At 35.6% G+C, this 27,735-nt stretch overlaps 2 long non-coding RNA genes across 2 annotated transcripts in view; one reads left to right on the top strand and one right to left on the bottom strand.

Annotated features, from left to right (window-relative positions):
• LOC139771642 (uncharacterized) overlaps positions 1-27,735 on the top strand; it is a 118,554-nt gene that overhangs the window by 55,161 nt on the left and 35,658 nt on the right. The gene's annotated exons all lie outside the window — the stretch shown is intronic.
• Positions 11,381-18,295, bottom strand: LOC139771641 (uncharacterized). Its single transcript, XR_011717942.1, has 2 exons — positions 18,083-18,295; positions 11,381-12,698 (listed from the first exon to the last, which is right to left on the bottom strand). It is a non-coding gene; the product is annotated as an uncharacterized lncRNA (long non-coding RNA).

The following is a 27,735-nucleotide window of genomic DNA, read 5'->3' as shown; positions in this document are numbered from 1 at the left end:
AGACCAGGCAGCTAGTGGATCCTCGACAGTATTTCAGTGAAGTATCTAAGAAGTGAAATGAAATGTAGAGGGCCGGAGGCGTGACTCGAACTCGTATGAGTCCCGCCAGATGTTACAATATTTACTGCGAGGAAAGCCCCCCCCCCCCCCTTAACCACCCTCCGCACACGTCCTCGATAGTCCCTTACATCCTCGCGCGGATATTCGCGATATATATGCTGCTTAATAATATTAATGTTCCCGGCATAATGACGAATGAGAAAGCACCGGTACGGGAAAAGCCCATTTTCTCTCCACTTGAATTTCTGTCAAGCTAGATCTCGATAAACCGCTCGGAGTCGCTAGTTTGATACATACCTCCAGATGTGTCTGTCTAGGAAATTTTTATTTTTTTCTAAAAGACATGATTATGCGATCATAACAGCATGATTGCATAATAGCCTGATCAAATCAGGTTCAACGAGATGATTCCTTTTATATCTCATTACATTAAACAGAATAAACCATTTGCTTAACAAAACTTCTCTATTATAACAAAGAAGAAATATTGAAATTCGAACTCGGACAAAAATATTTTTATTCTGAATTATACAAAATTGAAAATCAGAGGAATTGGATTGAGTTCCAAAGATGCCGATAAATACATTTTATTATTTGTTTCAGCCCAAACGAAAACAATCGAATAGAACTGGCGATTTAATTAAATATCTAGACATTTAATGATAAAAAAAACTAAGATGCCAGAACAAAGTTTGTTTAGGAAAAGTCCCCAATTTCTCTAAAGAATCTGCAGTCGAGAGAAAATGCACAACTTCTATTGCACTATTACAGAACAGTGAAATTTGTGAGTGTACTTATTGCACATAGCTAAAGCAAAGTACGAAAGTTTAGGAGAGTTTTGTAACTGTGGAAAATTTATACATCTAGATAAAGCTGTTATAATCGTCAAATTTATCTTAAATTGCATAACCACGGTTATTTCTTATGATTAAATGGTTATAAGACCAAGAAAATAAATGAATGCTGTCTATATACTCTCTGCTACATAATCTATTAATCTATTATATATCATACAAATTAATCTGCACAATACAACGTTTCTCGGTTTAACTTTTTCTTAGATTTCTTCGAATAAATAAATTCAGACAAACTGAAAGATTAGCCGTCAGTAAATATTGCATTGTTAATTCCACAGTAAAATATTACTTTTGCAATTCGTAACGTGCTGCTGCAAGAAAGTCAACCCTTGTGACGACACCGCGATTGTGTATTCCCGCAGCTATACGTTACATTTGAAACATATCCAATCGAAAATACCTGAAATAACATTCATCCTTCAGAACGCGTTGTGTGTCCCGTTCCGCGAACATTTCAATCTGAAAATTGTATACAACGATCGGCGTGCAATCGGTGAAAAAGCTGGCACAAAATAGTTTCCCATCTTCTCGGCGGGTAGCGTTGATCGAACCGTTGCGTCAAGTGAAACTGGGTTAATTGACTACACCGGAAGAGAGTATATTCCCGAAGGATACCAGCAAGCCTCTGACCGTCCCCTCATCCTCGTACCCTATCGCTTCCACTTCGTACATCGTCTCCGGATAACGCGACGCCGCATTAATGTGTAATTGGTGGCGAGCCGGGAAGGTGACACGATACCACGCCGCCAAGAGGGACTAGAGTCGTGTGATGTAGTGGTGGCAAAGCCTGCCGGCGGCATAGACGTTTTACTCGCGGAAGACGCATGGTCCCTGCTAATATGACATTTGAAATATGGCGCAACTCACGGCCGAAGATACGGGCGCGGGCGGCAGAGATGACGGAAAGGGAAAGAGCGGATAACGTATGTATGCGAGAGAGAGGCGCAGCCGGTTAACGGAAGTCGTGAAACGATTGAACGGAAGGGAAATATTTCGGAGGGATATCAAATGGAATATCCGTTGCGTTATACCGATTATAAGCGACTTTTCAGTCGCTTCCACACGATGATTAGATGCGATAAAGTGGAACACGACGGAGGAACGGCATGTGTATATCTTTTTACATTCGTAACTCATCGACACATCTCTTTAATGTCATGATAAGTATTGCGATAATAATTGATGCAAATCAATGATCATGTGTGTGGTGTGGGTGTGTGTGTGTGTGGTCTGTGATCAAAACTCGCAAGAAGAAAATTAACAGCATAATATTTCTGGAATTATAAACTAAACGGTTTCTTATAAACTAACGGAATATTATAAAAAATGAATAATTATATTACAAATTTAAAAACGTTTTTTTACAATAGAATATCTTTATATCTTTATAAAATAATTTTGGTTGCAAATTACTATGTTAGGTATAGGCTGCATTCCGATATTCACCGTCAGTACTGAAAGTCTATATTTTTCTATATTTTACGTCATGTATACTATAGATTTTCAGTACTGACAGTTACTGACAGTAAATATCGGAATGCAACCATAATAATATAAAGTAAAGACGTTGCTTTATTTAAGAAAGAAGGAAATCAAGTTTAATGACAAATTATATACACCGACAGAAGCTTTTTAGATTGTAGATGCAACGGAATGAAGAAGTCGAGAAGTTGATGTTTACCTTTTACTTCGTGGTCCCAAGATTACGGTCAAAGTTATATAGACGTAACCTCTTTAAAGAAAAGAGATTGTGTCAATTTCCCCTTCGAAGAAAATACAGCATAATGCGTAAGCGTTAGTAGTAAGAGAGAGAAACAAAGTTTGCTGGATTTGAAACATCGAATGGTAGTTACTCTCTAAATTAACATGTTTTTAGCATTAATTAATATAAATCGCCCTAAAAACACGTTAATTGATCATTTTTATTTATTATCTCTCAGACAATGTCAAATATATAATATCGTAATAACATTGCACGTAATAACATGACATAATTTTCTTTCCATATTGTTCTAATTGATGGATTCTAATTAATATCTCATTTGTCATATTTATGTAGAGATAGAAAATCATTTTTCTAAATTTATGTGGCCAACCAATTAAAAATGCAAAATTGTAGGAATTTACAGTTTTAATACGTATATTTTAAGTTTTCAAAGTAGATCTCCATATTTAATTGTTTTCTAACGTAACATACGTTCAACCAAATTTCCAAATAAATCCGAAAGCAAGTTTATAAGTTTTAATCGTAGCAGAATTTATCATTTTCTTCGCTGGCAGACATTGAATATAGCTGGAGTTTCGTTCAGAACTGATGCATCTCGCAGATAAGTCCGAAGAAACTTTCGAAACAGTCGTATCTTTTGCGGTATCTGCATCTGCCAAGTGCTCTGAGTTACAGTCGACATATTTATTAACATTTATTTCATTATCGTACAATATAATCGTTAGCATATTCTCACTTTCCCTTCCCGCCCCCCCCCCCTAATACCAGCGTTGCGTTTCTGCCTAATTATCTCCACGACCACCAGCAAACTGAGTGTTTCCGCTCGTATTAGTGCTAGCTGTTCGATCAATGCCAACGTCATCGTCGCCGTTTGTGTGGCCGTGCACGCACGAGGGCGAGACGGTGTGCGCAGAATGATGGCTAAATAATAGATCATTGCCCGTTACACGCTTGCTCAATGATCGAAATGTCGCGCGGATTGGCGATCCATTACCAAACCGCGGGCGATGAGCAGCGATGTCACCGGAATACGTCGGTCACCGATGAAAATGTTAGCAAGATGGAACGTGCGTTAAACAGCGCTCGTATGTGGGTAGTATGCGTCTAACGATCATATTTGACGTGTAAAAGAGATCTCGCAGAGAACGCACTAAAATGTAAAATATATATATATATATATATATATGTAGGATTTTTTCCAAGCAAAATTGAGGAATTTATTTAAAATATTAAATAATTGTAATATATAAAAAAGTTATTAACGACATTTTAGACTTGCAGTTTATGTGATTTTTAAAACAATTTTTAGCTTCAAAGGAACTCGAATTGTGATGTTATTTACCGAAATCGCGAATGTTTTATCGGATTACAAAGTCATTCGGTGCAAAATGTAAAAGTTAGTACTCAACGGCAAAGGTAATTGTTCGGCAGATATACAAACGCTGCGAATTAGATATTCATGTTCTTTTTAAGAAATATGAATCTTTTATTGATACGCGATGCCAAATTTTTCTCTGCAACGTTTTCGGAAACGGAGGGATCAAGTCGATCCGGATTACGGAACGCGGATCTTCAGGGGTTAGAGAGAGAGTCTGAGTCAAAGTAGACTCCGTTATAGTCGAGCGGTGCGCACTCCACGCCGCGCCGTGCCGATTTATTCGAAAATCCAAGAAAGTGGCACGTTTCACCCGTTGTAAGGCGCCTCGCTACCCTTTACGCCCCGCGGCGATGTCTCTCTCCCTCACACCACCTCTTACGCCGTCGCACTACTCTCGCGCGATCTCTCCTCTTCCCTCGGGCGTCTAACGCGTCCCTCGACCGTCTTACCCTCCCCGTGAGGTTTAGGTATTCCCGTAGCAAGCTTCCCGTAGCCTCCCGGAGCCAGTTTAGCGTCCTCTCTCGCGCCCCTATCTGATTTCAATGTGGTTCGGTTACGTGCCTCAAATCAAAAACACGAACGTTATTTCTGCACGTGGTCTCCACTTTTCTCGTTTTCCCTCCTCCCCCCACGCGTTTTTTTTTCTTTCTTGTCGCCAACATTTCTCCCGTTTCCCACCACCAATCTTTCTGCCGTTCTATCCGCTATCCCACCGACATTTCTGCTTTCCGCGTCCTCGTTGAGAGTGGTATGTATCCACGCTCGAGTCCCACCTACATATGTACACGTGCGCGTTAGCTTATAAACTTTTATTTTTGGAAAACTCGAAGAGAGGGTTACGGGAAGGGAAGGGAAGACGAGGGAGAGGTTGAGGATGAGCGTACGGGAGTGAGAAGAGAATAGGTGCAGGGACGAAACGATTCGAGCGGGAAAGAGCGTATGTTCTGTCAAGCTGTCGCTGAGAGGGAGCTCGCCTGCCAACTTATGGGACACGTACAATGCGAGCCAAGAATATTGCAGCGTCTGTCGCCCTTCTACCCTTTCCCGTCGCTCTTTCACCGCTCCCTCCTTGTCCCATCCACTGCTGACGCTTTCGCGAAAGTATACGTAAGACATACGAAGAAGTTACCTTCTAACTGAATATTGAAATAATTTAAGAAAAGAAGGCGTATACGTGTGTGTGACATGGCCGATTATTCTTACTGATACTAAAGTGTGTCAATACGCGAATTTATACATTTATGTAATATACAAGGGCAATAGCCAATATACGAAAAAATAAAAAAACAAAGTAAAATTTTGAGAGATTAAAATTTAGAAGTAAAGTTGTAAAAGCAGGAAGTATTAAGAAACAGAGATATTAACTTAAATTACTTAAAACATATATTCACAGTATTATGTGAAAAATGAATTACAATACAACATATACGATAAAAGCTACCATTAAAAAACTGAAAAATGCTGATAATTTTGCAGTCTTCAATTATAATTATTTAGTATTTTTTATTGACAGCATTGTAATAAGAAAAGAGGTAGAGAAAGAGAGAAGCAGGGAAGAAAGAATGAACCAGGTCGCAATATCAGCGCAGTTTTTGTAGCTGATACAACGAACTACTTGACACATTGTGGCTGCACTCTGAAAATCGCTTTGTTTTTGCTGCATTTATGTTTTATGTACGGTTTCCACATGTCATTTTTGTAACAAACTTTTCATGTGAAAGTTTTAATAATATAATGCTTTTATTTGATATTTCCTCGAGCACAGTTGCCGGTTATTATTTATAGAAACCTGACACAAAAACAGAAGTGATTTTTAAAAATCTCTAAAGCAAGACTATTATTGTGTAAATATCTAAAAAATTAATATATATAAATTTGTATTGCACAAATCTGGTCATACTGAATATCCTGCATTAATTCTTCTTTCTTTTTGCTTTATTTTAAAATGCATTTTAAAAAGAACCTTAATATTAATGCAATTCTTTCTACGCTACTCTTAATTTATGTAAAATTTTGTATATGGTGATTGTATTTTATCATCTTTTTCCATTATACACGTATAATATAATTAAGATCAATTTACAATAAACGATTATATTCTTTAGACGTAATTATATTCTTTGTACATCAATTGAGTAATGTTGCATAATAACATTAAGGCCAATCAATTCATCGATTTACGTGGTTGTCATAGGAACGGGATTCCGTTGTATTTGATCGAATTATCTACCTGTCGCGAGACATCGCCATGTTGTGAATTACGAATTGTAATTCTGATAAAACGCATCCAAATGAAAGGCAGACATGTTGTGTCTAGTATGTGTCTTTTACATATGACTTTGATAACACAAATTTAGGATTGAACGAATTTCTTAAAAATAGGTCATCAATAATCTTTTGATTATAAATAACTAAAGATAAATATGTAGAGCGTACTAAAATTCAAAGCAACTAACTGATTGCCAGATTTTATTTGTTAAATTATATGAAACAAAAATTAATTTTTAATTAAATATTTTAATTTATTTACAAAAATCTATTTACACAGGGAGATTCGGATTTTTCAACTTTAAGCTGAAATTTTAAGTTAAATACAGATTATAGCATATTACTTCTTTAATTGACAAAATATTTGATTGAAGAAGAAATGTATAGCAATATCTATTCTTACACATATCATCTTACACATATCATCAGCCTGCGGAGAATTGATTACTTTAGTTATAAATATCCTATTTGTTACGAAAGAATCACAACCATTTTATCTTGAAAGTATCCCAATCGGAAGTATATTCATCTGACTTTAGCCATATGCTGACTCACGTCTCCTTTCAGAGACGTCTTACAAATGCAAAGCTCGAATGCAAAGGCCGACGTGCCGATGTGTCACTCTCAATCCATACCTCAAATCTAGGTATATCCTCGCATCCACGATGCTTAAGACGCTGTAACGGTTTGCAAGGGAGAAGGAAACCGCTCGCCCGCGACTGCGATCGTTTGTCACGACGGCAGTCGTCGAGCCGCTTTTTACGTTCCAACGACGACGACAACGACGACGCGACGCAAGACTCGCGGGGATTTGGCTTAACGGCGGAAACTCAGTCGCCGATTCCTCGTTTTCGCGACAAGAAACTACCATAAGGTGTTTTCTGTGGTGTTGAGGAAGGAGATGGTATGAGGAAAATAAGGATATGATATAAAGATATGTATGTAAGGATGTATGCTTGTGTGTGTGTGTGTGTGTGTGTGTGTGTGTGTGTGTGTGTGTGTATGTGTGTGCAAGGTGGACGGATAATCTTTCCCCTCAACCTTCATTCTCTTCTTATCTGCTCGTATCTCTATCTCTTCAGCCATCATCCATTTTCGTACCCTATAAGCACCGACACGTACGGACACGACGAGATATCTCGCATTTCTGCGGACGGGAGTGCGATACCGCTCGACAGCGGCAGAATTTAATTATCGTTGGACGTTCTTAGCGACGCTCGCGCGTGTCAAGATTCTCACGGATTGGCAGATTTTAATAACCTTCTTTAATATTACTAGAGAAGAGGTAGAATAACGACTAACTGCTTCTGCTCGGCGTATAATAAATGCTTTACCTTTTGCATTTCTTGCACTGCTGACTTTACACAATGTTGCAATTTTCAATCGCGAGTGATAATTATGTAACAAGGTTTTTTGTGAATTTATTACATTTATTACATTGCGACAGCTTTCCACTGTTACGCATAATTTTATATGTGCTAAATAGAAATAGAATAAATGTAATAAATGTAATAAATTTAATCGATTTAATAATGCTAATAGAAATTAAGAATACTCCTTCTTTTCTCTCTCTCTCTTTTCTGTAGAAGACATCGAAGCGGTATTTAAATGACCATTATACACAACGTTTAAACTTACATCATTCTTAACAAGCTTCATATAAATGTTAATATAAATTGGATATGGATAAAGTGACGTTAATAGATGCAAATTCGGTATCGAAGTCCTTAGACTACCCTTTAAAGAATATATATACCCCTCGTTTTACCTCGGTTCTTAACCCGACAGTTCTGGTAACCGAGTAACAAATCCCGTTCTGGAATACTGCAAAAGTTGGAAGTTCCAGGAATAAAGTTGGAATTATGGATACGGGAACTATAGGCATGAGAAAGTTAAAATTGTCCCCTGGGCAGACACCTCTTTTCCGTCGATTGTTAGAGTAACCTTCGTTGAGAGTTTACATATCGGACAACACTTAAGAATTAAAAAAGTAGACTAAAGTATTGTCGTATACGGTATAGTTTTGTAAAATAAAGTACAAAATCGAATTACATTTTCCTAAGAAAAACTCAGCCAACGACGATATAGTTTCCATTTACAAAATTAAAAAAAATGTTCGCTACTTGTATGTTAAATTTTATTATGAAAGTTATCGAGTAAAGTGAAAAGTACAATTTTAGTTAAGTATAATCTTGAATGTAACAAGATATTTCCTTTTCTTTACTTATAATTCGGAACTTATACAAGAAGTACACCAAAAATAAATAAAATCAGCTAAATGGTTTTCGGGAACATTAGCTTTTCCTTATACCTTTGTATTAAGTTCGATAATCATACTGTAAATCGTAAATAGTAGCTCGTTACAATCGCATCGCCGAGCGATTAACTGCTTCGGAGAAACGATTAGACGGACTTAAGCATTATAGTCCATGGTCTAAGGCACGTATTCAGGCCGCGATATTAGCGTTGTTAACCCTCTTATGGAGTTTACTTGGAATATACATTTAAGCCGTTCACATCCAAGAGACCTGGCGTTTCGTGAGACACCATTTATCGTACATACGATGGCATAGCGTTGAATTTCCATTGTATTTATCTTCCGTAACTATCTCATTCTAGATACATTTAGAGAGATTGTTTGAACCTCAATAACGTCATTTTAAAGTGAAATTAAACCATCATGTGTTGACACAAGATGGGGAACATCTTTTGTATAGATAAAATCCCTCAAAACTCCATAATTATTATTATTATCATTTTTTTACTTACACCGGCGAATATGATTTTATGTTACGCTCTTTTTTTAATATTTATTTCATGTCCAACGATAATCCATGCAAAATACAAAATGATAACAAGCACAATGCTCAACTTGCCACAACATATAGTTCGTGTTGAACACGATATATAATTGTCGTGGAATTTAAAGCGAAATATGAAAAGCAAATTGCGACACGTAACTCGAGGCTGATAAAAATTTTAATCCCCGCTTGCGCGGCCCAGATACTTTTCCTGTTAATTTAATTTTAAACGTTGTCACTCGCGAATGTAGCTCACGGATCGCGGTAGCCCTGGGAGCGAATATTGCGACGCCGCTTCGTCCGTCGGATTTAAAAGTCGAAGTGGCGAAATTGCAATGACGAATTGCGGGCGAATGAGGGAAAGGAAGTGGAAGTCGCGTAACGAGCGCGACCGACAAACTCGCTTCTCCGCAAGCTATTACACCTTGACCGTTCGTAGTTCGCGCAGGGCTGCAGATTTATTTCCGCTCGAGGCGGGACGATGTATCCGCGCTCGATTTTATTCGTGGTCGGGCAAATCTCCCGTGCGAAACTTAGAGCTGGCGGGAATAAAATTGAGATGATGAATACGGCAACGCGAGCACGAACGGGAAGGGATTGGAATTGCGGCACTGAGTCTTAATCGTCCTACTTCGTAATAGCATGGCGCCTGGGGTATTTTCTTCCGCGCAGAGAGGGGAATCTGTTATAAGTTAAAAAAGGCGGACGTGGTAAAATTAAAACGACGGAGAACAATGTGCCGGGGCACGGAAATTGAATTACATATCGTCGAAACGTTAAGCCGGTATTGAGTAAAAAAAAAAAATCTCTTTTCGCGCGAGATATACTTACATTTCCTCGAATTAACTAATACGTTTGCTCGTTAAATTATATATGAAGTATAATTTTTTACAGGACGTACAAATGAGAAAAATAACTTTAATAGGATGTGATATCATGTATCTGAGGTTATAAATGGATTGCGTGTATTTTTTATGATTTTGACAAATTTTACGCTACGTTACTTTCACATAAAATATTACACTCGAGTAGCTAAGAGAAAAAGATTCAATATAAAAGGGATATAATTAGTCAGCCATTCTGTCATTTAAATTAGTGATTGATGATTTTGCATGCTAATTTTATTTACGTAACTTTACATTTTTCGAGGAAGATAAAAATTATAAAGCAGTAATAATATAAGAGCTAAAATAATGTTACACATATTTATCAAATTTGAATACGCTTTGGCTCATTGCGGGATATTATAAAAGAATTTACATTCTTCGCTGCATTATATGATGCACCCGATATGAAATACCTGTACTTCTAAATTAAATTCTATCGCGAAAATAATGATTATTCCGTGCTAAAGCTTCATGATATTTCTTATCGCGAATTTTCTCTTATTTTATATCGCCGGTTCGCAGATGTTGAAATTACGAGTGTGATTGATAATGGAGATAATATTATAGATCATACCATTAAGAAGTTCAACCTTTCTATATTCCTTGGGCAGAATTCCAGTACGGAGTGAAGAGGGAGGGGAGGGGGAGAGGGTGAAGGAAAACCCGATCATGACCTGTTTGCGCGCCTACCGAGGAATAAAGATGGAGAACGCGACGAGGCTATCGGGCCTTCCATCCGATAGTAAAGAACGACAGTCATTCTTAAAATGAGGTTAATCGAAAACATCTCGCGACGTTTGTTACCCTGCGCACGTATCAAGTACGTAGAGTGGTAAGAGGGAAGGTATAGGGTGGGCCGCGCGAGATATCTCGAAACGACCGCGCCATGGCCAGCATTCGTAGCTCCAAATCATTTCTCGTCTCTCCATATTGTCAACCGCCATATCAAATTGAGAATCGATGTCACATTGGACCCTGAGATATTGCATGGGAACGAGCAGAAACCCCCCCCCCCTCCCGGCCGAAGATAACAAGGTATGAGGGTCATTCTATCCATTTCCTCGAATATCAGTTACGAATATAAGTTACGATCTGTTAATAAATACTAGCAGCATAGTTCGATAAGTGTTCATGGTCCACCCGGTGGCTACATTTATTTTCAGCAATTGCCATTTCATTTTATCTGTAACTGATATGGATACATAGTGGCATTATAGACGCACGTTTGACATTTGAAGTTTTATTTCTTTTTTCTTTCCTATCCATTTTTACGTTATTAGTTATAATAATGATAACACAAATGTAACCAAAAAGTACAACTCTTATTCTAATATTTAAAAGTAGCTCTTACGCTTATTGTTAGTACATGAACACGATAAGTATAAAATAATAGAAACGTTGCATTAAAATTATTTCTTTAGTATTTAATCTTTAATTTAAGTACAAATAAAAAATACAAATTGGTAAAGTAATTTCCGTGAGATAACGCTGATAATATACGAAACAAAAATGCTTACAAACTACGTATTTTTATTTTCACATAAAAACATGCATCACTCTATACACACATAGATAATCAGTAAAAATAGACTTATATATATGTATATATATAAATCATACGTATATACATACTAAAGTTTAACACAACAAAAATATAATGTTAAGCAAGATGTAAAGAAATTTAATTTCTATCAGATCTTATATATATATATATATATATATATATATATATATATATACAATGAGTTAAAGCGTATCAGTTTTAAATAACAAGCATGTCAAACTAAATATCTAAAAACAACTACATACAAAAAAGCTCAGCATAATAATTATAAATGTATATATAAATATAAATTAAGGCAAGATTTATTTCAAGTAAATGCATTTATATCATAAGTCTAGCAAAAGATAAATGTGGCACTATATTAGCGTCACTTTTCATTATGGCATACGTTTAACGAGTTCCTACATCCCTGAGCAAGAATTAAAGCATTTCGAACTAATTATCTCACTAATTTTTTATTTGAGCTTCTCTTTCAGAATCTATTTTTAAATTACACATTTGTGCCTAGGAAAAGCGTAAATTTCCTTATAATACAAACGCAGCAATCTACCTCTTTATACATATTACCGTAACATTATTTTCATGAAATGCAACTGCTTGCATTGGATACATACAGTCAGGTAGAATAGTATTTATACTTGCGGTATATGGAAATTTTTACGCGTTTCACTTGAACAAATATTTTTGTCTGCAGATAGAGTTGAGCACGACGTTTTTCTTCCCCCGAACACTTGTCCCGGGAAATTTACGGTCGCTACCGTCATCTATCGTGCATCAAATCGCGTACATAGTAAGTACCACATCGCCAGCAGTTGATTATGTTCCTTTCTGTACGAAAATCGTTAAAATATAAGGTCTTTACAGTACGGTTTCAGTAACCGACGGTCGAATACCAGTACCCGACCGACGTTACAGGGACCTTGCTCGCCTTCCTTGTAGCACCGACGGGTCCCTGGCCACAGTATCATGTTATCTTTACACTTGGTAGCGAGTTTGATGTAGTCCGTTTGGTCAGGGAAATACACGGAATCAGAATCGACAATTTCTGTGATGCCGACCGCCGAGTGTGCGAGGGCGCACGTTACGATAAGGAAAAGCAATGCCGATAGATGCATTTCGATGTACCAAGCGTTCTTTGCGCAAAATCAATGGGAAATCTGAAAACGATACATTTATTATGTAGATTTTGAAATAACACAATCTCACACTATCTTGTGTTAATCGGAAATAATAAAATAAATATCAAAATAAACATCAACATTTATTGATTTCGATAAAGCATAGTATTACAAGTATCATTTACTTCGGCAGTTCTTTGTGAGAGAGATTTAATTTTTGTTGATTTAATTTTATTGATTTTTAAAAATTATACTGTATTAATTTGATATACCCTGTGCAATACATAATATGAGAAGTATTTGAATAATAGACTGTTGAATATATAATATATATAAAAACAGAGAGTATATAAATTTTATATAATAAATATTATGCGACAATACGCACGCATACATATTAGGACAAAATTTTAAAAATTCTAAAAATATTTTTCATGTCTCGTACATTTTACACAATTCAATCGCTGGTCATACTTACAATAAACAAAAATTAACTAAAGTGGTATTATTGTACGTACGCTGCTAAAACATTTATATCGCATGATCAGATTTCGAAACGTGAAAAATAAATGAAGTAAGTTTTTATAATAAATTTAATAATGCAATCCTAAACGCATACATGCTATCTGCATAAAAATTCGCGATTCGCATCAAAAATAAATATTTGAAGTATAATATCTGAAAAAATTGTAATAATTTGAATCACATATAGAAAAAATGAAAAATACAGATTCTTTCAATAACTAAATGAATAGTAATAATAAATTTCGTAATAATAAGTATGCTCAATGAATGATTCCACGTAGTCTGATACTGCTAATTATTTAATTCGAAACTTTGTGTGTTTTTAATATTTTCACGAGTTTCCATTTCTCGAGCGAAATTATTTTCCGCGTCTTGTATTTCCTATAATGCTATCAGTGCGGCTCGGGTTGTGCGGCATTATTTCACGTGGGAACATCTTCAGCATATCTGAGTGCATTGAAATTTGACATCACCTCGATTAAAGTCTTGAGATAGATCAATCTTTTTATGATAATTTTATTTTGCCACATTCGTGGTTTTGCGAATCTGTCGCAGCAAGGAAAAGCGAAGCGATATCTTGATTTGCTGAAGAATGTAAATATAAGAAAAATAATAGGGTAAACTCGGGTAAGATGGCCATACAGGAAAGATGGCCAACCTACGTTCTTTTAATCTAACTCGCCATGAAACATCGAATGAACATGAGTCGGCCACCTTTCCTGTATGGCCATCTTACCCGAGTTTATCCTATATGTATCATGATACCATGTAATATAGATAATACAAATAGTAAAAAAGAAAGTACCCGATTTAGATACCGCATTACATAAAATATTTATTCTTTTTCTTTCACATTTTTTCTTTATCTTATTTGCTTTCCAAGAAAATCCATATAGAAATCGTTGCATTGTAAGATACAGAAAGATGTTATAACAAAAAGTATCAGAATTATGCGTTCGTAGCATAGCTTATAGCAGGATATCTAACGGTAAGTCCCGATATGCGTACATATATAGCTTTTAGATAAAACAAAGCAACTCCGCGAGTGTGGTAAACTTGCCTTCACAGAAAGTGAGAGAAGTACAAGGAAAGAAGATTATATAGAGTTCCGGCAAAATGCCGGCTCGTGAACGGTGATAGTGCTCGCGCGAGCGTGTTTATTTCCACGCTATCGCGTTTCGCGAAAATTTTCGTGCGCTGCTGGCAAACTGCGGTCCGCGGTTTGCCCGTTCATAGAAAGTTTCAAACTAATTTTCCAGCTGGACAAACGGTGCATTAGTGATTGTACAGAACAATTTTTGACAATATTATATCGTCTTGAACAAAGATTTTTATACTCTATACTTTAAACACTCTATAATATTATACTTAAATAAGATTCCTTTTTCTGAACATGTTTTGTAATATATGAAGATTTAAATAAAAATGATATATGACGACAATATTAAAAGTACTTAAAATTACGAATTTTATGTTTAATTATTCTTATATAACATTGGTTAATTATTGATTTGTTTAAGTAGAGTTTATTGTTTATAGATGATGATGCGGTATACGTTTCAATCGATTGCGTTTTAGCTCGGAGCAGTGTCATCCCGCACAATGCCACCTCGGAATGTGGTTACTTTACGAAGGTCGTAGCATCGATGATAAAAATTATGTCTGACGCCACTATCTGCGCGACAGCCAGTTTAAAGAATGCCGTAAAATCCTGACCGTAATAGGCAGGCAGTTTTTTCAGACAACGTAAACTTTTATGGATGATGATGCACGGTGGACGGAGAAATATTTTCTTTCTAAAGACCTCGCGGCTGCAGTGAAAAATCGTGTTAAACGCTTTATTATGAGCCTGTATTAACAAATGAAAATTTTCTGCCCATTACATACATTGAGTTGTTTCTAGCAGAAATAGCGACGTTTGCATTGAAGCGATCAAAATGCTTACTTTAAATTTTGTAAACTTTATACTTTATGTTCGATTCTTCTCGAAATTGTTATTACGAGCAAGATAAGAACTGAAAATATATGAAAAGTACAATGCAACTTAAACATTATTTTAAAACTAAACGCTGTTATTATACTTTTTTTATTCAAAAAGAAAGAAGTTTCACACACACGCACGTGTAACTTCTGCATCAAGATGTAAAGGCAATTGATGAATAATTTATAAAGTATATGCGTCTCTCTCGTATCCAAGTTTTGTTGTATATAAATTTTAATGATATTTCAACAAACACTTCCACTTTCATACATGTTGATGTGTGCATAATGTTTGAATATATAAATTTTATCTGATACGCGATTGATTATTCGTTATTATTTTAAATTCTTGTTTCAATATTAATAATATTAAATTGTCCATTTACAATTGTTTATTATTATTTTAAATGTTTGTTAAAATATTGAATTTTACAATTGATAGCTTTATAAAATACTATCATAAATTTGATTGAAATCAATTCTAGAATATACCAAATTGCATGATAGAAATTGATACCAGAAATATTTTCTAAGACTGCATCAATAGCAATGCATTTTCTGACATGTAATATCACGAATAAACGCATTCGCAATAATGCTTAATTGTGGGGAAGTACGCGATACTTATTTTGTCATTTTCTCGTTGCGTCGCATCACGTTATCACTTAAGTATCAATTAACGTCGCCTCAGGCTATCTAAATCGATATACCAATAGAAATTAACTTCCGTAAACGGAAGGTGGGTGAACGCTCGCAATAATTGTAAAGTATCCCTAAGCAACGCGCTTAGTAAAGACGGCACGCAACGTCGTCATCAAGATAAGCCAACATCGCCCTAGGCAATTAAAGCTATTGATACTACTTGTGTATGGGCTTTAGTCGTAATGTCTAACTTAAGCAATTTTAGATGCACGCGTAACTACAAGCGTCGTGCGCAAGCAAATGTACATCAAATGACGCACATTCTTGCGGGAATTCTTAATCAATTCTCGATTGATTTCTCCCGCTAGACATAAAGACTTAAGTAACAAATTTTGAAAGAGAGCTCAAGCTTGTAATAAAAGTTATCGAGATAACAACGCGCGCCACTTGTCGTGATTAAAGACGAGTTAACTTTGGCCCGGAATAATAAATTGCGCTATCTCCATCTGAATGCTTAAATTCCAAGCATGAAACAGAACACAATGGGCGGGTATATCTGGCTCCTTCAGGTGAAATACTCGCGATAATTCTCGACTTTCTAGAGGAAAGTTTCAACATTACTCCGCGATACGGTGACCGGTCCTTTACACTAAGTTGTTGCTCCGACAGTCTGGCTTAAGTAACCCTTGGTTAGCGCTTCGCTGCTCCTTTCTGGATTGTCGTGATATAGACGAAGAAATTAAATTCGTTACAATCGACTGCTAATAAGACAGACATAGACGTGGCGAACTTGTCTCTTCAATTGTTTGCTTCTCCGCGGATCTGCGATTTATATATGCTGATAAGTGAGATTCTCATTGTAAATCTTTTGGAAATATGAGCCGGCATTTATATTCGGAGCTCTCCTATCTTTTGTCTCCACTTTTTTTTTATCTTTGTATCTCTCACAGAGCGGAAGGATTATGGAGCATTCGCGAGACCATACGCGGATATATCCATTATAAATGCGCGACGGGTTTTAAAACAATTTATCGCCTATATATATATAGCCTTGTCGGGTTGTCACGCGACGGCCGATATATATGGTGCGTCGTAATTTTTAAAAATAGGTCCATCGCACCGTAATCTGCAATCGTAGAAATGAAATACACGACACATGGAGTATACCCGTGCTGTCTCCTTTTCTGATTTTCATTTATTTATTTATTTTTTGTTTTCCGTAATTTCTCCCGACGCATTACTGCGGGAAAATACAAATCGCAAGGATTACACGTGCACCGACTGACTCCCGAGCGCGGTTGACGAGAACGATTAATTTTTGCCTGTCTCTGCCCGTCAACGTGGATGCTTCGGTAACCGAAGTCGGCTAATTTTATCTCTCGCACACGAAAAATTCGGAGATTAATTTCCGTTCGCAAACAAAGAATACCTATTTGCCTCAGTACCATTTACATATCTACGTTCGCATAAAAAAAACAACGTTTCACAATGCGAATAATTTCATCGCAGGTTTCAAGTAAAATAAAAGAATTCGTTATTTCTTGACAAACCTTTTTTATTTCTTGTCTACTCCGCGTGCCACTAATAATTCCAATATATTACGCATAATTATTAGTGGTAAAATTATTACTTTAAATTTTATATTTTTCCGCAGTAATGCACTGGAAGAAATTACAGAAAACAAAAATAAATAAAAATTATAATTAGATCCGATAACAAGTATCAAACATTAAACAAAAATTAAGCTGCTAGAAAAACATTGTTTTGATGGAAAATAAATCTCTTTCTTGTACTTTTACTCATTTTCCGTAATAAATTTAAATGAAGAATCGTGTTGTTTCTATAGCCAAACTTACGCGATCAATCTAAAAGAAACGTGGAAATAAAAGTTCGATTTACGGGAAACAAGGGTAGATAATATATAAAGATAATATATTTAAAAAATGAATGATTTTCTGAAGAATACGTAGCGCCAGAGATACTAGATTGCCTTCAAAATTTTTGCTGGGACACTTTAGTGCGGTATATAAACGTTTCTCGGAGGCAAACGCGGTCCCGGGCTGTAAACGATTTCCCAAGTTACTATGGAATCACGACCGCTGCGAGATCGAGCATAAAACCGTGCTTAGTTTGCTTTGCGAACACAAAGGAAGCAGTGGGTCCTAAAGCACCCACTGGGTGCGAGATGCAAATCATTTTGCATAATTTACGTTAAACTTACGCGGTACCCTCCGCACTTTCACGGCCAACAAGATTAACGATTACTTTACACTCACATTCGTTCGTTCTTCGTCTAACTTTGCGCGGCTCACTTCGTTCCCCTCTTTCTCTTCGTTCCACGTATATACCGTGATCCTACCCGTAATACCTTCACCTCGGGTTACCAGTCAAATTACGCTTTACGAGCAATTCGCGACGCTAATACAAATTTAATAATCAGCGACAGGAAAACGTGTTACGCCGCACACGTACGAATCGGCGCTAGCACAGTGACTGAAGACGCGTATCAAAAGTTAATCTGTGAGAGACTCCATAAGTACTCGGCAGATTGGTGGTGGAAGGAGAGAATGGTAGGGGAGAGAAGCTATCCACGCTGCCTCGAGACGTGTCATCGTTTTTAGCTGTTTCTGAGAAAAAGATAAGATAGAGGAAAAAGAAGGATAAGGGATAGATTAATCCGCGAGGCAAGAGGTGATTGTCTCTACCAGAATAGGTCCGATCGTGAGAGGACTACCTCTCCGTTAGCGGCATCTTCCGCTAAGCTCTTGGAAGTCTTTCTCCCCGGGGAAATGAAAGAATATATTTTATATTTCCAATGTAGCATCCGCCGGGACGGCCGGTTATTCAATGAATTATATGCCCCACTGCGCGAATAAATAAAGAACTTGCTATATCGGAATACATCTACTAGATAATTCGATTTGTTTTACATCGCTTTGCGTATTTATTAAATGACATGAATAATTTATAAGGAGACCCTTCCAGTACGTTAATCTGGATTATGATGTATTGTTCTCCTCAGTTGACCAGGACCACATCTGATGGATGAAACAATTTTTGACACTGTGTTTTTTTTTTTCAAAATTTAAAAGATGGTACATTGTGGACTTTTTGCTAAAAAAGGGAATTAAATTGTTTTTAATTAATATTCGATTTATATATGATAGAATAATACAATAGATATAGTAGATAGAGTAAGATTAAGCGATATAGCATGTGATAGTGTATTATTATTTCTATAAAAATATAGTTACACTGAGAAAAAAATACTTAAAAATTTATTTGTGGAATATAAGGTTTATTTCACAGAAATAAATTTTATTCTACAAATATGTTTCACAAATAAATTTTTAAGTATTTTTTTCTCAATGTAGTTTTCCACGTCATAAAAAATACAGACATATAACTTTTGTTTTAAAAAACATAAAGAATGTTAACAAATACATTTTTCTTTCTCTCTTTCGCAGCACCAAAAATTTAGTAAACAAGAAAAATAATTATTTCAGGAAACTTCGCAACATTCTATTCCAATAAGAAATGCATGCATTAAAAATTAGTCATCGCGCTGGCGTATGCGTGACTCCGTGTTGCGCTCGGCCATAACCTTCACACTTATAAATGTTTCCGAACAGGTTGAATCGTCACAAGCACGTCATAAGAGACAAGGTAGGGATTTTTCAAGGACGGCGTAAAGCGATTCTTCATCGCAAAATAATCGCCGAATAAGTATAAAATTACAAAACACGTTAACCGATATCTCAAAGTAATATGCAATTATTTTCTGTATTTTCCAATGTTCGATAAAAGTGGAGTTTCTTAAGACGTTGATCAATTTTATTTAGTAATTTTAGTCAAAATGATTAATTACAATATATAATATAGACAGTTTTTATTAAAGCAAAGTTAAGATAGCAACTGATATTTCAACTTTGGTTTAATGAAAACCGTCAGGTTTGATTAATTAATGATTGATAAAATACTTCCTTTAACTGTGACGTCAATTGAGCTCTTTTACCTGTTAATTTCTAATTGATTTTCTTTAGAATTTGAAATCGCGGTTGCCAAACGGATATTTTTGTTGCAAACTATACCATGTGACTCATCGCTAATAAATTCTTGACGTAACGCAAAGGGGAATCCGCTTATTTACGACATGCTACAAACAGAAAATTGCTTTTCTGCTTATTCGAGTCAGCGATTAGACAAAATTGCGATTTAATTATAAATCAGGAGTATCCGCGACTAATAGCGCATGCATTCCGGAAAAGAAGTATCGTCCGTTATGATTGCATATTGTTGTTCACGAGAGAAGCCGTGCATTTAATTTCCTCGTACTGATATCGTAATGACTGAAAAGGAGAAATATATCAGTAACGGAAAAGAAGGTCAATTCAATGCATGTTGATTGCTTTAAGCGGTTTTTCCCAACGTAATTTCTCCTTTTCGTCACGATAAATGAAACATCGATTTAATCATTTAATCGCATCGCGTACTGATGATTATAGTATATACTTCTCATGCAGTATAGCGTTATTTCCAAGTAGATATACGGTTTTAATTGCAAGTAAATTACGCAACATCCAAGTAACTCTCCGAAATGTATGTACGTATCTATGTAATAGCAACAAGTTCAATGATATATATTCAAAGAGAGAATTTCGATGAGACGTGGCGTACCTTCTACAGCTGAGAGGAAAACTAGAGCAAACACAAAATTGTATCAGATCTTGTAGCAAATATTCAATATAAATAACAGACTTGCTTGCTCGGATATAAAGATTTTGTGTGGGTGTACATCTGTATTACCTACGATTGCAATATATTATTGAATTACCGAGAAACTATTTCCGGGATATCGAAACCGAATAAATATCTTCGTCAGTTCTACTTAATATCCGTTTCTATTGTCCTTACACAGAGAGTAATTATTACATCAATACTTTCTTGCGAATCTTTTTAAAATCATTTATATTAAAAATCTGTAAAATTCTTTTTTTTTTATATAAGAAAAGAACATACAAAATTACAAAGGTACAAGTTACACAAATTCTCACATAATGCAAATGATCTTAAAGTTAGAAAAGCGGTATAACGTAATCAGTGATTTATATATGTATAAACAACGTGTTATCGCGAGATAACAGTTTTAATGGTACGCGTTTCCAACATCATTATGCTATGGTTAGGTAATAAAATTATAGCGGATATTTTACACTTACTGAATGGATAATGATAATATTAATGTACTACGATTATGTCGCAACTAATTACTGAACTTCAATATTACACGTGTAAACTTTTTATCCGCTATTAAAAAAGATACTTAATTATTAAACTAAATCGTTATACGCGCGCGCGCAAATAGATGAGGCAACTGCAAAATGTTTCAACGACGCTTGTACATCATATAATACAAGTAACAGTCGCGAAATCTGATGCAACTATTAGTCATACTGTCAACGAATTCTATTCTCTCTCTCTCTCTCTCTCTCTCTTTGCTGTATGTTAAAATAATACTTTGCGCAAAATATGTTACATCAACGGTTAAATCTCTAGAGAATTTCATAAGCATTGTCTCCCGTGGGTATTAAATTTTCTATTCGCGTGGAGCTTACTTTCTACATATAAATTTTAATCCTACAATATGTGTACGTTTAACTAGCAAGACTAATGGACATAATAAGTACACATCAACAAATTCCTGTGTGAATTTTTTCTTAATTTCCCTACTTTTTTTTAACTGTCATTTAAAACATTTCAAGAGTGATTTGTATAAATATAAAAGTATTTCTATCGACGTCATTTGTCTTAATAATCTCTCGACTTAAAGCCTCAATTAATCACCCATTGAAATCATGAATAATTTATTCGAGGAGAAAGAGATCGTACTTCCGAAAATGTCTTGCTTTAGCCGATCTTAATTCGTGCCGCCGAGACGAACCATTTGCCTCAGCCACTTTCATCGCCAGGCGACCGTTTTTTCTTTTTAATTACGTTTCAGTCCATTTCATTTAGAATTAATAACGGACGAACTTATCGCGTTCAACGCTCCGTAATAAGAGTATTAAATATTACTGCGGTTGAAATGGACATATGCTGCACGGTACAGTAACAAATTTGAAAACTGAAACCTGGAAAGCGTATGCGATTATGCGAAAAATTATGTCTTGAGAAGAAATTTGTTCTCAAAAGAGTATTCTTCTATGTTCCACTCTCTCCCTTCTTTCACTCTTCTTCCTTTTGTGAAATATGCTTGAAACGCAAACTTTTAATTACAAATAAATTATGTATTCATATTTTCTATTAATTAAAAGATTTCTGAAAAACAAGCTTTTTAAATGTATGTTACAAAAAACTTTTATTATTTTACTCATTTATTATGGATACTTTGTGAACATGTCTATATTTGTATAATTTTGGATTAAATATTTATTACAAACATAAATAAATTTTGTATTTAAAATTTGATGTATATTTTTGCGAGAATAATATTTTATTCCAATATATGTGTAAATTTTTATTTAGTTCGATTTTTTCATGACTAGATAGATGTTTTATTAAAATGTTATAGCATTTAATTAAGTTAAATAAATTTATTATAGGTCATGGGGAAGGATTGAACTATAAAATGAACATATAAAATAAAAAATGGAAATTCAGCGCACCGATAAACATCATGTGCAATGAAGTGATCGTTTGCATGTAAAAGCACATGTGCTAAAAATATATAAAAAGTGTAGAAACAAGCTTTTTATAACAAAAATCATTTTTATACGTAATGCAATCGAATGGAATTAGATTAGAATTATGGCTTAGATAAAAAAATCTGGCGACATCAAAAATATTCTATTGTATGGTTATCATATAAAAGCGTTGTATAAAATACCTATAATATGCAAATTTTCTCTTGATTTCAGATTTTTCATCAAATTTAAATTAATTCTTTTTTATAAGATAAAAACAAATGTAAAAAAGATGTAAAAAAGCTGTAAAAATTGGATACCTTTTTTCACATTTTTGAAATATTTAATGTTAATTTAATATTAATTTGTTTAACTAACACTTAAGTTGAAATTCTGAAAATGAAAAAACTTTAATGTATAGACTTCAATCTATAATAATTGATAGTCTTGGTTTATGTGTCAATATGTGTGTAGCATATATATAAAATTTATATTTACAGGAAAAAAGAGTATGCAATGAAAATAAAAGCTTATATCAAAGATACTAATAGGATGTCCATTAGTATAATTAAAATAGCAACATGTACGAAATAAAATGGGAAAAGAGTTATGCGTGTAAATAATTTGCAGCGCTATTACTAATGTTAATACCATTCATCTACTCATCATATAAGTAACCCCAGTCGCGCGTATGTTCTATTCAAAGTATTAAACTCAAGCAAAGTTCTCATTTGGTTCTTTCAACGCACAACTAACCGAATGAGAATTATTAATTACAGAAAGTATTAATTAAAACATTAATTTAACAATACGTAATCATTTACTTACCTTAAAATTCTTGAAATTTTAGTATTGTATTAGTTATGTTAGTATTTTATTATTTCATTATTTATAATATTTTTGTGCGCGACATCTTAATTAAATTCAACTTATCACTCAATAATTTAAGGAGAGAAAATGCTGTGAAAACGTTGTAATTAATAACACATGCATCACGTACTTTACCCACTAATTCTGGTGATTAAATAACTTTCATAATATAACCAGCGCTTTTGTACTTTAGCATAAATTCATTCCAATAGTTACCAGTTTAATAATGATTAAAGAAATAATTAAAAGATACAATAACATTGCAAAGACCATATTATGAAGGAAAGTTTGTTATGAGGAATTTCTCTATTATTAAAGTATAAAAATTTTTATACGAAAATTTTTTTTACAAACAAAACAAAGAAAGATATAGAAGTTGTGCTTTATAACTAAAATTCTTCAAATTATTATCCTTGAAGTCGGTAAGGTATGTCATAAGGTAGATCATATTTTTTGATATTTACTCGTCAGCATTAGTACGATGATATAACTGCAATATTGCATTTTTTTTTACTGACAACCTACATCAAGAATAGCATTAAAACGTGATACAAGTATGCTTATGAAAAATTTAAAAATAAACATCTTGTTTAATGGCTCAATTTATAACATTATAAGCATTTATAATATATCACAGCAGTATAACAAAATATTTCAACATATAATATTAAATTTATTATGTTAAAAAACGGAATTAATTTCAAGATTTATTTATGTCAGCACTTCTCTATCTGAAAATCTACGCTAACGTAATGGAATGATTGAACGAAAAAAAAGAAGGTGCACAGGAAATTATTTTATTTCCCGGTACTTTCGGGCTAAATCTTACCGCTAATAGCCGAAAAGGACGTTTATGCATTTAGCTATGAATTACAACTGACATCTATTACGGAATGTCGGCGCGGTATTGGTGCATGTATTATACACACGAGCGTGTATGTATGCGCACTCACATTTGGTATATGCGAGTCCTTATTAGCGCCCACCACATATACCGCGCTACTCGCATGGCATCGATTATTACTTATGGCTTGCGCTAAATTACCCACAAAGCGGCGCCGCAGCCGCCGCCACGGTAACTTCGAAAGACAATCTCGATAATTTCGCTGACTTATCGCCGGCTCCCCGCAGCCCTGTCTAGCATATACAGACGACTCCTGCACGATATCTCTGCGGTTTGCCGATTAACTTACAAGTTACGGGACATGCTGACTTACAGCTCGATTGACGCAAGCTTCCTTCCGATTCGAAGCGCATTCCGCGATCAGCGAGAAAATTCGATTAATATGAAATTGGGGCCAGGTTGTCTCAAACGTTGAGAATGTTATAGAACTAACTGCAAGCTATAAGGAGTAAACTTTATTAGAGGAAAGTGAATAGAAAACTATAGAAATAGTGGAAAAAATGTATTATTTAGTATTTACAACAATATAAAAGTCGTAAAACATTCTAAGATATATTTACTTTGTGTCGTAGCACATTATAAATTTTTACTTTAGAAAATAAAGATTTTATTTTACAATTACTCGATAAATTTAGAGAATATCTTTGAGTCATATGAAATTTCAAAGAGATTAATACGATTGCATAATAAGCGAGCAAGCCCGCGCTTAACTGAGATACCACAAATATTTATAAATTAATAAATTGTGTTATAAAGGCCGATAAACATTCAATAAGTGTATATATAAACTTTGTTCGCGACAGATTTCTTTTTAAAAGCTTCTGACAGTTATACAGAATAAAATATCCTACATTTAACGGAAGATTTAACAAAGTGCACATTATGACATGCGGGTTCAGCAGAGTTGAACAGCGCGCGTACCATTTTCATGTTATGCATTATGCAAAATTTTCGATGCATTATACTGTCCGCAATTGCATCAGCCGCAGCGGACACCGCTCGTCAATGCATCTCGCAAAACGACTCTGATTCGTTCATTAAATTCATTAACAAATTGTGCGCCGAATTAATATCGGAAAAATTGCTAATGATGCGCGACTGCCCGATTTCAAAATTTACTCATTATCCGTGATCCAGTGAAATATTTGTCATGACACGGAGTGTCCCGGGACTAATGGCCATCGCGTAAAAGCTTCCTCCGTTTTTTATCGTTCGTTTGTCTTCTCGGGTCGAGAACCCGGTGCGTCCAACTTAAACACACGTACCTACCGCAAAGCCTAATGATGTTAGGAACGAGCGCTCAGCAACGCCAGCAAATCGTTTTGTCTACAACAAAGCTTGAGAGAGGAGTATGTTGAACTTGCTTAACCGCCGGCCGCCGCCTGGTCGCAGGAATGAATACCTCGCGCTTTTAATGACATGCTTTACTCGGTCTTCATTCGGTTAAGCGAAAACACTCGCAAGGATAAAGCGATGGACGGGCGACCACCGCCGCGCGCCGGCATGAAAATTAGGATACCCGATATATAGATAGCGAAGCTGCGAAATGTGCGGCGAACGTGGATGGTACACGCTGGGGAAAAGCGGGGGCGTTTAGACGAGAGAAAGGGACGGAGACAAAGAGAGAGAGAGAGAGAGAGAAAGAGAGAAAGAGAGTGAGAAGTCGGTCGACGGAGGTTGGAGGGTGTCGAGTGGAGAACCCGTTCTGGGAGCACGGATGGTAGCGGAGAGTCCCGAGCGAGCTGTTTGCAGTTCCTTCCACAAGCCTCCAGTTTGCATTAGTTTGCATACGTGAGTGAAAGTTTAAAGTTTAGTAATTTAAACAGCCGCGCGGGCCTGTCCCTTTTCCGAAACGCTGCTGGATATATACGTGTGTGTATATATATATATATATATATATATATATATATATATATATGTATACGCGTATATTATATACGCATACGGTGGTGTGGTACGCGTATGAACTTGCACAGAATGCATTTTCCGTCTACGAATATTCAAGAATGTCCGTTTCCATTGGGATTCACGTTGGGATACCATCCACTTGCTGTCCTTTTGCTCTCGCATCTTTTCTCCATCCGTCCTCTCCCTTCTCTCTCTCTCTCTCTCTCTCTCTCTCTCTCTCTCTCTCTCTCTCTCTCTCTCTCTCTCTCTCTCTCTCTCTCTCTCTCTCTCTCTCTCTCTTTCTCTCTTTCTCTTTCTCTCTCTCTTTATCAGTGAAGTAACAAAAGTTTATCGCTCTCTTCGTGACTGGGCTAGTCCCCTGACCGATTACTTGAGCCTCGGATCAGGAATGTATACGGTTACAGGAATAATGTTCTTTTTAGCTGGAGTACTGCAATAACTATGTTAAAACTTATTATTGATGATGATAATTATGATCATCTTTATGCTAATAGAACTGCGGTAATACCACGCTAAGTTACTATCTTAGAGGAAATTTGGTAGCAACTAGAGAAGCTTATTATTAATGAGATAAGTAATGTTCTCTATAGCGTTTGAAATTATTTCTTAATAAACCAGTAACCCTGTCTTAAGATGGAAAAAAGGGAGAAAAAAAAGAGATAGCGAGTTTATAATAGCTTTGAAACGAATGCAAGAAGTTTTAATTACAACCATAATAAAATTTGTAAATATGAGTGTATAGATTAAGCATCTTATATTTGATCCATAGTTACGATCATATTAACGATCTTTTCGGCATATTATCTAATATGTTATTAAAACTGTTCATATAGTAATAATTCTTTGCGTGAAAAATATATATGTTTACCAAAGTTGCAAAATTTTCACGGTCTAAGGATATTTAAATATAGATATTAACATCTTTGTTTTTTGAGATCAGTAACTAGATGAATTATATACTACATATGAATTATATACTATACATATACATTTGTGTATGTAATCATCTTTTCTCTGCGTGAGACAATACCGCCGTATACCGTGTAATAAGAAACGGATGACATCGTGTATAAGAATTTCGGCTAATAATACTCGCGTTTGTCTCTTCGCGGTTCGCAAGCACGGTCTCCGCGAAAAACAGAAACTTGCTCGCTCGACGCTCCCTGCACATAGGACCCTCCCTCCTTAGCTCGACGACTTTTTCCCGGTCGTCTTCTCTTTTGCCTCACGCACACGCGAGCGGATCGCACACGGACGTACAGAGAAACGTACAAATATCGTCCTTTTGCTCGCGACTTCACCACGATACCACTTTCAAGCTCGTAGTCGCTCATCCTCCGATCGTTCGTTCCTCCGTCCGTCCCGCGCCGCGCACATCATCTCCTACCTCTCGTTTCTCCCTCGACGCATATCTACGACGTGGTTATTTTTCGATGGAGGATTCGACATCGATACGTTATACCCTCGCGAATACATTACCGGGTTGCCGAGCAATACGCACACGAATGCATTACGCCCACCCACAATCCGCCGGGCTCGACGGGCTATATACGCGATTGTGATT

This window comes from Temnothorax nylanderi, unplaced genomic scaffold (assembly GCF_030848795.1).
Source record: "Temnothorax nylanderi isolate EJ_2023f unplaced genomic scaffold, tnyl_v1.0 TNYL_tig0042_pilon, whole genome shotgun sequence".
In the NCBI taxonomy this organism is placed as follows: domain Eukaryota; kingdom Metazoa; phylum Arthropoda; class Insecta; order Hymenoptera; family Formicidae; genus Temnothorax; species Temnothorax nylanderi.
The sequence above is the reverse complement of the archived record's forward strand: the minus strand, read 5'-3'. Positions and strand labels throughout refer to the sequence as shown.